The sequence below is a fragment of the Lycorma delicatula genome, chromosome 8 (assembly GCF_047948215.1).
Source record: "Lycorma delicatula isolate Av1 chromosome 8, ASM4794821v1, whole genome shotgun sequence".
NCBI lineage: Eukaryota > Metazoa > Arthropoda > Insecta > Hemiptera > Fulgoridae > Lycorma > Lycorma delicatula.
The window spans coordinates 23126919-23143290 of record NC_134462.1 but is presented as its reverse complement, the minus strand read 5'-3'; the positions used below and the strand labels follow the sequence as shown (position 1 = coordinate 23143290).

General features: G+C 29.6%; 1 protein-coding gene and 1 pseudogene across 1 annotated transcript in view; both read left to right on the top strand.

The window, feature by feature from the left end:
* The window catches only part of LOC142329161 (uncharacterized), a 488476-nt gene that overhangs the window by 212768 nt on the left and 259336 nt on the right, over window positions 1–16372 (top strand). The gene's annotated exons all lie outside the window — the stretch shown is intronic.
* Window positions 15232–15362, top strand: LOC142329620 (U4 spliceosomal RNA; annotated as a pseudogene).

Sequence of the window (16372 nt, the reverse complement as noted above, 5' to 3'; positions counted from 1 at the left end):
TGGACGAAGCAGGAGCGATATAAAATGCCGAATAGCACAAGCTAAACGAGCCTTCAGTAAGAAATATAATTTGTTTACATCAAAAATTAATTTAAATCTCAGGAAAAGATTTTTGAAAGTGTATGTTTGGAGTGTCGCTTTATATGGAAGTGAAACTTGGACGATCGGAGTATCTGAGAAGAAAAGATTAGAAGCTTTTGAAATGTGGTGCTATAGGAGAATGTTAAAAATCATGGGTGGATAAAGTGACAAATGAAGAGGTATTGCGGCAAATAGATGAAGAAAGAAGCATTTGGAAGAATATAGTTAAAAGAAGAGACAGACTTATAGGCCATATACTAAGGCATCCTGGAATAGTCGCTTTAATATTGGAAGGACAGGTAGAAGGGAAAAATTGTGTAGGCAGGCCACGTTTGGAGTATGTAAAACAAATTGTTGGGGATGTAGGATGTAGAGGGTATACTGAAATGAAACGACTAGCACTAGATAGGGAATCTTGGAGAGCTGCATCAAACCAGTCAAATGACTGAAGACAAAAAAAAAAAAAAACTTTGGGACTCTTTTTTTAAAAAACGTTCCTATATCGTCTACTTTAATACTAGATACATCCGAATGTACCTAGTATTAAAATCCGAATTTTCAAATTTGAAAATTGTATCAAGTATCAAAAAATTGTTACTGTAACTATACGTATCCCATTCAGCGGACTTAAAAGTCTATTATTTATCTTTATAATTATTTACTAAATAAGTTGCATGAGTCGTTGCAATGTTATTCAACTTGGCTAAAGAAAATTATAGTATACTAAGTAAAATATTAGGCGCAAAAAAACAATACAGGACTAGATTATAAACAAAGATCAAACCAGGAGCTATATTCCAAAATAGAAAAGATAACAGATGCAATCAGGAAAAGAAGACTACAATTCTATGGACACATATACAGAATGGAGAACACCAGACTAACAAAACAGATCTTCACCCTACTAAACACTCACAAGAACATGATAACCTGGCTTAAAGAAATAGACAGTGACCTAGTAAACAATTCAGTACTCAGACATTTTAAAAAACAGAGTAACATTCAGAAAAACAATACAGGAATTAGAGTTAAAGGAGAGGAAAAAACTCACTTGTGAAGAGGGGGAAAATGAACTCAAGAAGACAAAGAACACCACTCTAGAAAAATGAAAGAAGCATGGGCTAAAAAGTTGATTTAGCGTGCCCTCTATATGGGCTATTCGAAAAAAATAAATAAAATATGGTTACCGTAATGCAACTTTGTCCTACGGGCCTGAAAATCAGTCCAAAGCGGGGAATTATATACAGCTAAATATAGTTTTGAAAAATTTCACTTCTTTTGGTTAACGAATTTTCGAGATATGAGGGAAAAAGCTGTATAGAAAAAAATATTGTACATTCCCTCCACCGCTAAATGCAGTCGATTTATAACTTTATAATTTTAAATAATTAAAAAGTTTTTTTTATTGTACAACTCAATTTTCTACGACCACTACGCAAACATTGAAAAAAGTACCCCATCCCACGTTTTTAATTTGGTCCGAAATTTAATTATATAAATGCCCCACGTAAAATAATTTTTTATGTCATTATCGAAAAATTTATGTTAAGACAGTCTAGAGATATTAATCAGAATATAGGCCAACGCATTTATATGTACGAACATATAAGTATTCAAAAAACTTTTTTGTATTTTTTAGGATAAGGGATGTTGAAATTTCAAAACCTGCAAAAACCCTGTTACCCATAATTTATTACGATGGTTATACTTTTCTTTTATACATATGGTCCTGCATCAACAGAAGAGCTGGAAAAGTAAAAAAAAAACGATGTATAAATATGACATTTATATCAGCATATTTTGTTCATCATGTGACAGTAAGTGTAATGAAACATACATAAGAATATAATTCTAACAAGGATATTAATAATTTTTTTTCTAATAAAATTTTACACAAGGACGTTCTCAATCTAAAAATTAATCATTCAATTTGCATTTAATCTAAACAATTTAAAATCGCATATAAAAAAATATATAAAATATGAATGGCATTGATGGTACGTTTTTAAAATTTCAATCGATAATCAACCTCTCCCCACCACTCAGGATCCGACTCAAGGTACAATATTTTGTTAGAATATTATGCGTTAAATTGATTGCCAGAAATACACAGCATAGTTTAAATGAGGTTGCTCGAAGTCCGATAAAGTACCATACTAAGCTTCGAGGTTATAACTTGAACACAGCTTGTTCCATTTTCAATTTTTCATTTAGTTTTTTCCTTTTGTTAAGCTAAATTTTTATTTCATTTCATTTCATTTCTGTTGTATTGTATTTCATTTAAGTGTACTAAATTTAGGTTAGTTTAAACTTCTATATAATCCCGCATAATTCTCTTCCCATGTTGAAGTTTACCGTGAAATACTAAAAGAAGGTAATAAAATAAATCTATAGACTTTTTTAATAATAAAAAAACTTAGGTGGACACCACGTGACTTCCTTGTACGTCTACTAAATTACATATACACATTTTTTTAAAAGGAAAATTACATAATATTTTATTTTATTAATAACTTCTGTTATTTTTTCATTTATTATTATTATTTATTGTAATTTTTTTTACAATGTAGAAATTAATAAATGAATATATTTAAATTTTAAAAAAAGTTACAAAAAAGGAGATTAAGTCGGATTTGAATCGATTTGCCTTCCCCTTGTAAGATACAAATATTTCATTAATTAAAATATTATTGGCAATAACTCTGGAACCAATGAAAATAAGTATCACTTATGATATATCGTTTAAAAACTGTCAGTGAGGGCTTATTACTGTAGTTAAGAAAAAGTCCAAAATCCTAATTTTTTTGGAATTTGGGCTTTTTTGGACACTTTTGGTCTAGTCGATTGTAATGAAAAGGGGAGGTTCGCAGCTAGATGTTACAACAGTCCTAAATCCAAAATTTCAACACCCTACGGCTAATCGTAAACTGAAATTTTTCGCGATCACAATACTTCCTTTACTTCATACAAGGAAGTAAAAATATATATGGATGCGTTTTAGCTTTTTATAAAGAATTTCCCTATCCTATTATGATTGGATGTATCCACCACTTTTTTCTTTCGAGGTGAAGTAGTTAGAATAGCTATATTAAAGAGCAAAGTAAAGTGATAATTTCAAAACTCGGTTATCAGGTTTTTTATAAATCTTTACGTTTTAGGGTCCAACCAGTCCATATAGACCATAAAAACATATGCATGTACATCGCACTGCTTTTGGCCTTATAGTTCAGGACTGACCAAACCGGTTTTCTTCAAATTTGGCTCAAATATTTTTAATATTTGAACCATTAAAAGGTTTTTAAGGGGTGGTTGAATATTGGGAAAACCCGATTTCGATTTTATTGTGAGGCATTTTAGAGAAAACTTTTATTAAAGTAAATTTGTTCGCTATAACGCATATATAAACATACAAAAAAGAATTTTAAACTATCAACCCCACCTCCTAAAATTGAATTTTTCCCTGTATCTCCTCCTTTCGCTTTAAATATTTTTCAAAATTTTTTTGAAAGTTTATACTCATATATATAACTATCAAGAAATGTCTACAATTTTTTTTAAATTGTAACTTACTTCTTACTAGCCAACACCCGTCCTTGGCTGTTGAACCATTTGGCGACGCCTGACCAATAAAGACGGGCTTCTATGAACTTCGGGCTCTCATTCAGTTGGGTGTGAAATTCCAAAATTCAAAAACGTTTGGATTTTGGAATTTTTCTTAACTGAAGTAATAAGCTCTCATTGTGAGCTTTTCAACGATATATCATAAGTTGTACTTATTTTCATTGGTTCCAGAATTATAGCCTAATAAAATTTTAATTAATAAAATATTTGGATCTTATAAGGGGAAGCCACATCGGCGAGAATCTGATTTCACTTCCTTTTTTTTATTTAAATATATTGATTTATTAATAATCATTAACCCGCGATTGTAAAAAAAACTTTTACAATAAACAATTATTCAATAATAACAATAAAATATGTATGTATATATAAAAATCAGAAGTTATTAGTGAAATAAAATTTTATGTACTTTTAAAAATGTGTATATGTAATTTAATAGGCATTATTACACATATGTATATGTGATAGATTTGGCGAAACAACTGATTATTTAATATAAATTGAAAATTATAATTTAGAATCGTATTATTTTTGAATTTTCTAGTTTAATTTTATTTTTTTATTCTGGAATTTCTGTTAATTTTATCTCGATTAAGGTTAACTACAGAGTGACTGAAAAATAGACCCTCACAAGAACAACATATACGCTAAGGCATACCTGCTCGATATTTGATAAATTGCAAAAAATTCTTATTTTTAGTTCATTATTCCTCTGATATTGTCGGACAATATTCTCCTTAAGTCGGAGTTGACCATCATTTCATTTATTTGTTTTTTGTTGCCAATCATTTAATCGCTCTTTGGTTTGATATAATTCTGATCTTAATTTGTATGTCCGTTTTCTAGTTTTCAAATTTTCTCTCTTTATATTTATCATCCTCTCTTAATCTTGTTATTCTTTCCTTTGTCTTAACGTTTTCTTCCTCTTTATATTTATCATTTTTTCTTAATCTTTTTTTTCTTTGTATGCAACATTTTCTTTTTGTTTATTTTTTTTTTTTGTTTGCTAAATTTTCTTCTTTTTTCCTTTTTTGATTTTTGATATATTGATTTATTAATTTATTAACCTCTGATTGTAAAAAGATTTTTGCAATAAACCATTATTCAGTGATAACAATAAAACAAAAATATTTGAAAAAATCAGAAGTTATTATTGAAATAACATTTATGTACTTTTAAAAATGGGTATATGTAATGTAATATGCGTGTAAGGAAGTCTTGTAGTGTCTAAATCAGATATTTTCTAATACCATTAAACAATTTTTTTTTGAAGCGTTTGGCTAATTGAATTTTGACTAAGATTCCACACAATCATCCACAAAAAATATGATTACCTTTAAAGAATACCCGGTGCATTCTTTTATGGTATGATGATAGAGAAAAACTCAATTCGATTTCTTTTTGTCGTTTCTGAGATATCATGTTTTTATTTTTTGTAAAACATTTTTCCTCGTATTTTGAAGTTAAGCCCGAAACAAAAATTATATGAGGTACATATTGTTCATTTGGCGCTTTCAATCGTCTAACGATACATCGCTGGAACCTAATAATCCTGTAGAAATATATTTCTAAAGTCGTTTACTAAATTCATTATTTAAAATCGTTATCCATTTTGTATTTTATTACAGATTGCCCCAAAAGGAGTGTAGTGTATTTAGGGTGTATGTGTATGTATGAATGTATGTATATACGTTTGTTCCTCCGTAGCAGCTTAACGGCTAAACCAATTTTGATGAATGACCCCGCGTTGGAATCCTTACGTTTCTGGAAATGTCGTAGACTATATATATAATAAATATAATATTAAAATCAGCTTACCAATATATTGTTTGATTTTCTCAAACGTTTTCGGCTATTGTGCCATCTTCAGAAGGTATTTATAATGATTTAAAATTAGAATATATAAAAAATATAAAATTCACAAGATAAAATTAGAGCCATAACAGTTGATCATCATAAGATAAAAATTTTGTAAATGTTAAAATCATAAATTAAATTAAAATAATTACGTTCGTTTTATAAGAATGTCACAATTATCATAACAATAACAATTGTGATACTTAACAAAATGTACGTAATTATCTCTAATTTTATTTTGTGAATTTTATATTTTTTATATATTTTAATTCTAAATTATTGTAAATTCTTCCTGAAGATGGTAGAACAGCCGAAAACGTTTGAAGAAATCAAACAATATATTGATAAGCTGTTTTTAATATTATATTTATAATTATATTTTTTCAGCGATACCATGTTTGAAAAACTTAAAGGCCACACACACACACACACACACACATATATATATATATATATATATGTGTGTGTGTGTGTGTATAGTGTATATATATAGTGTGTATATATAATGTATATAGTATATATATGTGTGTGTGTGTGTAGCTGGGTTTGAACTGAATAATTCTAATCAATCGACTTAATAATATTACAAAAATAATAGAATTAAATTTTACATTAAATAAAATAAAATAATAGTAAAATAAATTTAAAATATTTCGGTTAATAAAAATGTCTGTCTAATAATATGGCTTCCCGTGAGGACTGCGTGTGAAGCTAGAGTGGTGAGGTGATGCGAGCCCCTCGTGGAAGGCTAGACCAATTATTACCATCAGCTGATAACAAACAGGGTGCCCCTGGGGTGCTATTGTGGGAGATGCAATGGGATGTTGTAATGTCTCTATACCGATTTTCAAAATTCAAACGAGGTATTTATTAGTATGTTGAAGGATAACTTTTGCATGCGTCAGGTACACTCTCGATCCAACAGATCACGGTTATTCGGAAGTTTCCAAAATTCAAACGGGGTATTTGTTAGTATAATATAAAATTATACTGGAACCAAACCAGAACAAAAGAGTAATGTTTTTTTTTTTTTTGGTAATCGTGTTTTTTTCATATTTTATCTCTTATTGATTGGTTTGATTGATTTTTTAAAGTAATAATAATTAAGTTATTAATATTTAAAAATACCAACGTATTGAAATAAAATTTCTCAAGAGCAAATCCAAGAAAAGAAAATTATGAAACTTTTTTTAGCGTTTTTTTTTTAAATTTTTATATTTTTTTATTTCTTCTTGTAAGGTAATGATGATATAATCATGGTCATCATCCCGGAAAATTTTGAAAGAAAATCGTGTGCTATCTTTATTACAACCCAATATGAAGGAGCAAAACCTAAATAAGAATTAATAAATTAGAAAGATATGGTTAGGAAACACTATATAAATATCTAAAATGAAATTACTTCAATACAATCGGGCTTTGGTATCAACCACTACTGGTTATAATCCAATCTCTGACACAAAATAGGCTACATAGGAATATACAGTTACATCTGATAATCTTATACTGTAGTTAGAAAGTGAAATTCAAATTTCATCCCTAATAGTAATTGCGTATATATATATATATATATATATATAATAAAAACAAAAGTAATTTACCAGATTTTTTTTCTACATAGGAATAATCTACACAATAAGAGTAAGAAAAATGAGAGAGTAGTATTTTAACTGCAGAGTTTGTATATTCTGTTTTTTTTTTATCTGTAAATATTTTATATTATTTCTATATGAAATAAACCGCTCTGTAACTTTTGTTTTTTAACGTCGGTAACCTTTAACTAAAATATATTGTTGCTGTTCTTATCTTGACATTCTCTTAATATATAATTTATAATACCGAAGTCTATTTCTACTAGTTATTTAGCTAACTGAGAAATTTTAATTATTATTTATAAAATTACATTCTGCTTGAATGGTTTCATTTTAATCGTATTTAAAGTTTTATTATTATAAAACCGCTCGATATAATCCTTATGCATTATAACTTTAATTGTATATTTTAAAACTGATAAATCTTCTTAATTTATAATTATAATGTTTAAATTAAATAATATAAACAAGAAAAAATGTCGTAATCGGTGATTATTCATTATAATCACAGCAAAAAATTAAAGGTGAAGAGAGGTGTATAGTCGGGAACAATATCTGTAATTGTTAGGTATTCATAGTGTATTATTTCAATTGATTTTTGCTTTCCCAACTAAAATTTTATTTATAGCACAGTTATAAAGGGAAAGCATAGCAATTAGTAAAAATTTTATTTGTGGAGTTTTCTGCAAATGTCTACGTTTCCAAGACTTATTATTTCAAAAAATATAAAATTATGTAGGAATTTCCAAAATATGTACGAACGTTGTTCTATATATTTTTTATTATCTGCGGATTAGTACAACATAAATTCTTTGAAGATGGTTCAAAAAATGTATATATATAGCAAAATGATGGAATTGAATTTTGGAAAAAAATAAATAGAATAGGGTAGTTTTCGTCATTTTTAATCTTTGTATAGTAGTCGTAGAAAATGGAATTTTTTGTACAATAATGTTATTTAAAATTACAGATTTTAAGCCGATTGGATTTAGGAGTGGGGGATATTTAACATTACTTGTAAACAATTTTTCTTTAATATATCGTAAACCTGTTTACGAGAAAAGTTTAAATTTGGCACAAACATTTGCTATATATACACACTTCAGTTTTGGCCTGATTTTCGACACCATCGGACAAGGAAGCATCATGATACCCTTGTTTTTTTTTTCCAAACTAAACTTTCTTTTTACCAAAGTTGAATAACGTTATACCATATCAAGCTGACTTATTGAAGTAAATAAATAACTGCTGGAAAATCCGAAATAATAAAAATCCGTGACTGTACAGATTGAAAGATTACATTATGAAAGGTACAGGATAAGGTATCGAGGTGAGTTTTGGAAGACGAAATGAGTACAGAAACCCTTTCTTTTAGTATATAAACAACGCTTTTAATACTGTATTGATACTTACATTCTAAAAATGGGTTTTATTATTGTTTCTTTAAAAAGTCGTTGATTTTTGTCTGTTGCATTGAGGTGGTGATTTTTCTACCGCCTATTTTCATATTTGAGTCAGTAAAAATAGTTTATGCGGTGGAATGTTCATTGTTGTCCACTGAATGCAGATGTTAAAAGAGTTTTAGTGCTTCTTCACGCTTTACGCTCTTTGCTTCTACTTCAATTTCATCAACATCATTTTCATCTAACCCTTGTCGTACTGCTTTAATAATGTCATCGTCGGATTTAAGTTGGAAACATTCTTTCGCGTCTACGTTAATCCGGTTTGTAATATCTTCTTTTGTTATTTCCGGTTAAAGATTAACAGTTCTAGTCACTTTTACCACGCTTTTTGTTTGACCATATTTTGAGTTCGGATTACCCGGGGTTCGGATTATTCAGGGACTTCTGTAATTACTCCGATAAATACAATTTTAAGCCTCAAAATACAAGTGTATATTCTAAGGCCGTATTTAAAACGTTATTTTCTTATATTTTCATTTTAAAAATTGAAAACCCAAATGTAAAACATTTTTTTTTTTAAAGTAATCCAAACGGCTATCCGTTTGAATCGCCGAATTAAGGTCGAGAATTTTTTTTAATTTATCATAATTTCTTATTTTTAATCTGTTTTTCAAGTTGTGGTTGTGATGAAAAAAACGTTGTGTAAGGTAGTTGCCACGTAAGGCTGGCTGCAGCGTCTCGGCCATTCATCCGGAGGTCTCGGTTTGGAATCCCGGTCAGGCATGGCATTTTCACACGCTACTTGTCATTCATCTCATCTTCTGAAGTAATGTCTAACGGTGGTCCCGGAAGTTAGAAAAAGGGGCATAAAAATAATCTTTTTTTTCTTCTTTTTTTAGCAATTTTTCGTCAAGTTTAGTAAAACCTCAGTTGTTCATCGGAGTCAACTGAAACCCAAACGTTTTTACCAAGAATTTTGATTTATTTTAATTCTAAATAATAATTTAATTTCAATAACAATTTTTTAGGTAAAAACTTAATTTTATTAAATGTGTCAGATCGGACCCACATTTTTTTACTGAATATATTGATCATCATGAAGTATTCTACCCACTGGCAGGACCTTGACAACATTGACGCTTTCAGTTCTTTCTGTCTTACGCCAGCTCTTAGGTATCTTAACTTTCATTTTTGATGTCACTTAACATCATATTTTTCATAATTGTGTATCAAATTTGCTTCCTGTGCCCGACAGTCAAACTATTTAAAATCACTATTATTAGCAATAATATTAATAATAATTATAATCATTAATAATTTAATTTAATGATAATATTCACATTTTTGTTTTCATTTAATAAAATGACCGACAGGTTGGCCTTTCTTTCTTTTTTTTCCTGTTTAGCCTCCGGGAATTACCGTTCAGGTATTACTTCATAGGATGAATGAGGATGATATGTATGAGTATAAGTGAAGTGTAGTCTTGTACAGTCTCCGGTCGACCATTTCTGAAATATGTTATTAATTAAAACCCAACCACCAAAAAACAACGGTATCCACGATCTGGTATTCAAATCCGTATAAAAGTAACTGCCTTTACTAGGACTTGAACGCTGGAAATCTCGACTTCCAAATCAACTGATTTCAGACTACCGGTTGGTCTGGTTGTTAACTCTTTAACGAAAATCACTTGTTTAGCAGCTGATTTTAGAAGTGGAAGGATCTGCGGTTTAAATTCTAGTAAAAGTTAGTTATTTTTATACGGATTTAAATACTGGACAGTGGGTACCGGTGTACGTTGATAGTTGGGTTTCAGTTAACCATACGTCTCAGGAATGGTCAGCCTGACTCTGCGCAAGATCTATATCTCATTTAAATCTTATACATATCATCCCCACCTCATTCGGCCGTGGGGATGGGTTCACTAGTTGAACAAATTGCTACCTACACATTAAGAACAGTAAAAAAAAAAATTAATAAAGTTATTAACCTTATGGTACTGTTATTTGAGTTTGTCGTTCTTAAAAGCCGAAAAGTAATAGTATTTGCAATTATTATTTTAATTTTGTTTTTATTCATAATGTGTATATAGCAATTTGTAAACAATAAGCAATTCCTCCACAACCATTATGGGATGAGGGTGATATGTATGATATGCAAATGAGGTATAGCCTTGAACAAACTCAGGCGACCATTCCTGAGAAATATGTTAATGTAATCCTAATCACTAACGTACACCGATATCCAGTATTCAAATCCGTATAAAAGCAACTAACGTTTATTAGGATTTGAAGCTTAGAATCTTCAACCTGAAAAATCATCTTTTGATCAACAGATTTGCGACGACGACTTAACTAATAGACCAGCCCGGTGGGCTCTTATTTAAAACGAAATAAATTGTGTTTGTCAACTTAATTTTATTGCATTATTACTTGATTTTCTTTAACTTACAATGTTGTTTTTTCATGTTTGTCCTCAAATCGTGCATCCTTAATTTAACATATTTCCTGGCATTTCCGAATGATGAAATTTTGCAGTTACTAAGGTCGGGTGACAATACAGTATTCAGCCATTACTTTTGCAAACATCCCCTCGTACGAGGGTAAATTTGTAAAATGTATATAAGCGACAAAATGAAAGTTTTGTTAATTAACAATTGTATTTCAATAATCAAAAACTCCACTATTTCGTTACTTTGTTTAGTAAATGTTTAATTGAAAATTTGTTTGATAATTTATAAACGTATTAAAAAATTTCAGTATATGATGTTATCTTTTGAAATCCAAATTAACCTACTAATTAAATTCATGCAGTGTATGATAATAACTTAAAGTATGATTATAAAGTATAAAGAAAGTTTTTAATTTTTTTTTTTAATATTATTACATTCTAAAATTTTGTTGAAATGAAGGACAGCGCAAGAAAAGTTTTGCAATCTTTTTTTTTGTCAAATATCCGTCAACAAGAAACTATGATTCTTAAAATAAAAAATAAATTTATACGTTACATTATAAATATTTTTAATACATTTGCTTGTTTTTATTTTGATATTACGTCATTTTTAAACGATAAAAAATGTAAAAATGTAAATAGAAAAGGTTATTTTATTGTCAGAGGTTACAAATGGTCATACTGTAGGTAGGAAAGTTTTATTTTTGTAGATTTATTTATAATTTTTTTTTTACATAACTATTGTCAAGTTAGATTTAAAATTAATTTTTACGTTTATATTATCTTCAAATACTCCTTATATTTAACACATAAATATATTTCTTATAACATATTTCAAAATTACTTTTTTTCTAAATTACAAAAAATAATCTCAAGGAAGATAAAAATTTTATTACAGTAAAACCTCCCCAAAACGGAATCTGACGGGACCGAGTAAGAATTCCGTTTTGAAGAGGTTTCCGTCTTGCAGAGTTTTTAAAAGTCGAGCTAATTTAACGTGAGATCCTGTCCTATGAATTATACAAATGTAAAATGAAGTTAGACAAGGATAAACGTTTGAATAATCCGGAAATTATACTGCATATAGAGAACATTAGTCACCAACTTTCAAAAATTGTTAGTAATTTTTCATTTAAAAGTTACAGTTAATTAAAAGACATATAACATGATCTAACCCTGATTCTAAAATAAAATCACTTTCTAAAGTAATCAAGTACGGTGTTCTGTTTCAATAATTTACTTTTGGAACTTTCGTTTTCAATAATATATTCTAGCGGTTAACATATTCTGTCACAAATCATCGCTATTTATACGAATCGCGAATTCTTCTAGCTGTGAAACCATACCCAATGCTTTTCCGATTTTGTTTTCTGTGTTCTTTCCTTGTTTTGAGTTTGAGCCAAGAATTTGACTGCGTATAATTAGATAAACAACAGTTACAGTACTGTATTTTAATAATAATCTACTGGATTTATAATTTCCAAATCGTGGGAATGTACAATCTTTTTTTTTTAATTTCCTTTCCGTCTCATGGGACAAGATTAATATAAAATTAAAAGTAAAATCTATGTTTCCTTTCCGTTTCCGTATTGCGGAGTTTTCCGGCTTGAAGAAATAAATTTCTATAAAAATATATCGGGACTTGATAAACCGTACGTTTTTAGGTTTCTGTTTTTTGTGAGGTTCCGTTTTGTAGATGTTTCACTATATTTTGATTTGAAATTAAATATTAATTTAAATAAAATTTCGTATATTTGAAAAAGATTTAATGGGATCTTTACAAAATGGTACACACTAAAAATCTTTAATCTTTAAAGATGTTTTACGACTTTTATTAAAATCTTTAATTTTTTTTAGTAAAAGCGAAATAGAATTCTATAAATTATTTGTAATGCAACTATAACAGCTTTTTTTAACAAATGTACTATTAGTTAAAACAGTATATATGATTATTACACAAGTGATAGAGATTTATTTGTTCTCGAAATAATTGTATGAATTAAAATGATTGTTTTAATATTATTAAATTGCATGCGTGATTGAGTGAAAACAAAAACTCTGTTTAACAGACAGCTACATGTCTCTAAAAGAAATTGTGGTTTAGGTATGAAATGGCGAAACACTTTCTCTAAAAGTTCTATTTTACATCCGTAGTTCATGAACTATTATAGTGTAGTTGTATAAGAATATTCTATCTCCTTCCTTAATATATTACTGTAAAAACTTTTATTACTTTATATAGATACTACCTAAATATAATTTGTGGTATAATCAAATTATAGTTACATAAACAATAATACAACATAAGTCGATAAAAAATAAACAATAAAAGCAATACGCAGACTTTATATATATTCGTTCACTATAACATTTATTACCATATTCACCCATGTACCAGGCGCACCATTTTGTTACCTTTGAAAAAAACAGCCTACGGTTCGTACATGGATTTTAAGATTTTCATATTGACGATGTAATCATTACACTTATTTATATATTATACAATTCATATAGAATTGTGATATAAACTGACTACGAACCTACACCCAGTTAAATAAAATGATTAAGATAAAACAAAAAAAAAACTGGACCGGTATAATTAATTACCGGCATTAGAAAATTAAACTCTTTATCTACGTACGACGTGTAGCGCCAGCCATTTTTCTCTCATGTAGGTAATTACCAAAAAAAATACCAAAAAATGTTATCATCAGTTTTCATTGTACGAGTGTAACAACCATCCATTCAGTATGTAAACGTTTTGTGTACAATTGATAATAGTCGAGAGTAGTTACATAAGCAACTAACAGTGGAGCTAGTACACAGTAGTAGTAGCATTAAAGATGACCTCAAATAACTATAGTCCGAGCCGGTTTGTTTCGTTTTTAAGTTCCTCATCCGGTGTATAATGATACAAATCCTCAGTACTTCTTATGCGATAACCGTATTATAAAGTTTAACAGTCATAATGCACGTAAATTCACGTTAAAATCTATCCTAACGTTTGAATGAGATGAAAAAACATTGTAAACAGAAGAAACATTTTTGTATAACTGAAATAGCATTATTCGATCGAAACTAAAGGAACAATTTCAATAATTAAATATGATATATAATTATATATGAAGTAGTTACATGTTTTAATTAAAAATTAATTGAATTTTATTTCTTTTCACAAGGAAAAATTAAAATAGTCTAATATACCGATCTCAGTGGAAAATTTATAGCATTTCAGTCTTTTATCTGAAAGATCCCGGTAAGGCATGACATTTTTTACATGCTACAAAATTTTCATTCCATATTCCCATGCATAAATTTCATGCTTATTCGATAAATTAATAAAAAAGAATTCATAAAATTGCGTCAGACACTTGGGCTCTTGATAACTGTACTTTATTTCTCTTAATTTTACCCTCATATACACTTAATGAGCTGAAGATTTGCCCCTGTCTTAACTGTCAGCTGGCTTATGCGGGACGGGCGAGCGAGGTTTATTACCTCGCGAGGTTTATTAACTCATCCGGTTACTAGGTAACCGGATGACATCAACCGATTACTAATAATATGATACATTTGCATATAAATTACAAACACAACAGACCACTACAATACATTCTCACCTCGTAGAGGAAGACACTATCCATGTGACGGATTCGATCGCCACGCCACCTCCTCCGTACCTAGCCGTTATGGGCTTTACCGGAGGTCATCTTCTCGGCATTGACATCTTTCAATCTAGCCTCAGTCAGGTTGCCAAAGATGCTGTGTCACTTGTAACATTCCCGTCGGTGTAATACTAACGTGAACTCATAAACAAAACACATCATGCCAAATCTTAAATAAGACTGAACGGATTACATGGTAACAAAACAACTGAACTACCTTCCCGAAATAGAAAAAAGTAGGTTCAGCACATAACACGAAACGTAAAGCATAAAACTAGAGCTAAGAAGAACATTAAAACACAATAACAGTAACAACACTAACACTAAACACAAAACATAATCAACAGCAAACATAAATAACACAACAAAACTTAAAGCTGGAAAACCCAAGCAGAACCCTAAACCTCGTCAAAATCCTTTCCTTTACAACTTACGTTATAAAGTTATAAAATTTTCCACAATCGCGCATTCGGCCCGCTTCCTTCAATTAGGACGGAGATTTAACGTCGACCCGATGATATCGAGCCAGCAAATAGTCTTCGTGCGCATTAGCTCGTATTTTGCACATTGATGTGGCAGTATCATAACCAGTGAACTTCATCTGAGGTGCGATTATTGCTTGTTGAAAACTTTTACCTCTACAATACAGTGACTAGTACACTAGACACAACAGTTGGCGAGGGGCAAACTTTCAGCTCACGTATTGTAAATTAACTGAGAATAAGATGGCACAGCCTAGTCGAATTGAAAACGATTAATTCCTCGCTACGAACAAATAAGTGACTACGTAATTTAAGTAATAACCTTTATAACATTCTTGATGATACTGTACTAAGCGCTATATAACATATTGGGCAACTTTATTAGCCAAATCGGACCATAAGTACAATTTTTCGAAATACCTCAATCCCAACACCACCTAGCGGGTCCAAAGTAATTCAGAAACCTTCGCGGGCGTACACACAACAACTTACCAAAGTTTCATCGCAATCGGATGAATAGTATGGAACGCATACAGGACAAACAAAAAAACATTCATTTATATATATATATATATATATATATATATATATATAAAAGAATAATCTCTGTTCAAAACCTTCCTTGTCTTTTTCCCCCAGAATGAAATCTGTAACATGTAAAGAGACGGTTCAGTTAATATCTTATTATTTTTAAAAGTCTCTTCACTCGATGCTCTCCGAATTAGTCGCTCTGTATCCCTAATCGCCCTCTTTTTTTGGCAAGCTCAAGTTACCTGCAGCCTTGCCACATTCCCATAACGCGATGCTATATGTTAAATGAGAAGGTTCGTAGTGTGCAGATATTCATTATAGGTGGTTCTTTATTTTAAATCTAATTAACCTGGTTATAACAAAAACATTTCTCATAATTTGATTTTAAATTCCCACGAAAGAAGTTTATTACTAAGGAATTTGAATTCGTTAATTTCCTCCGATTCTTGATTTCCTAAATAGATATTGGGAAGCAGAAAAATAATGTGATAGCCTTCTTCAGGTCAAGAAATACTTTTTTCATTATTAGTTATAAGATTAGTACCGAATAGAAACTGAAATAGGCGTTTACTTTGTCATTCTTATGCACCTAAGTTCTTATAAGTCTTTATTAGCATCTAAAACAGACTTATCAGCAGCGACATATTATTCTGTAGGTTAATATTATAGTAAAAATAAATTAACTTTTT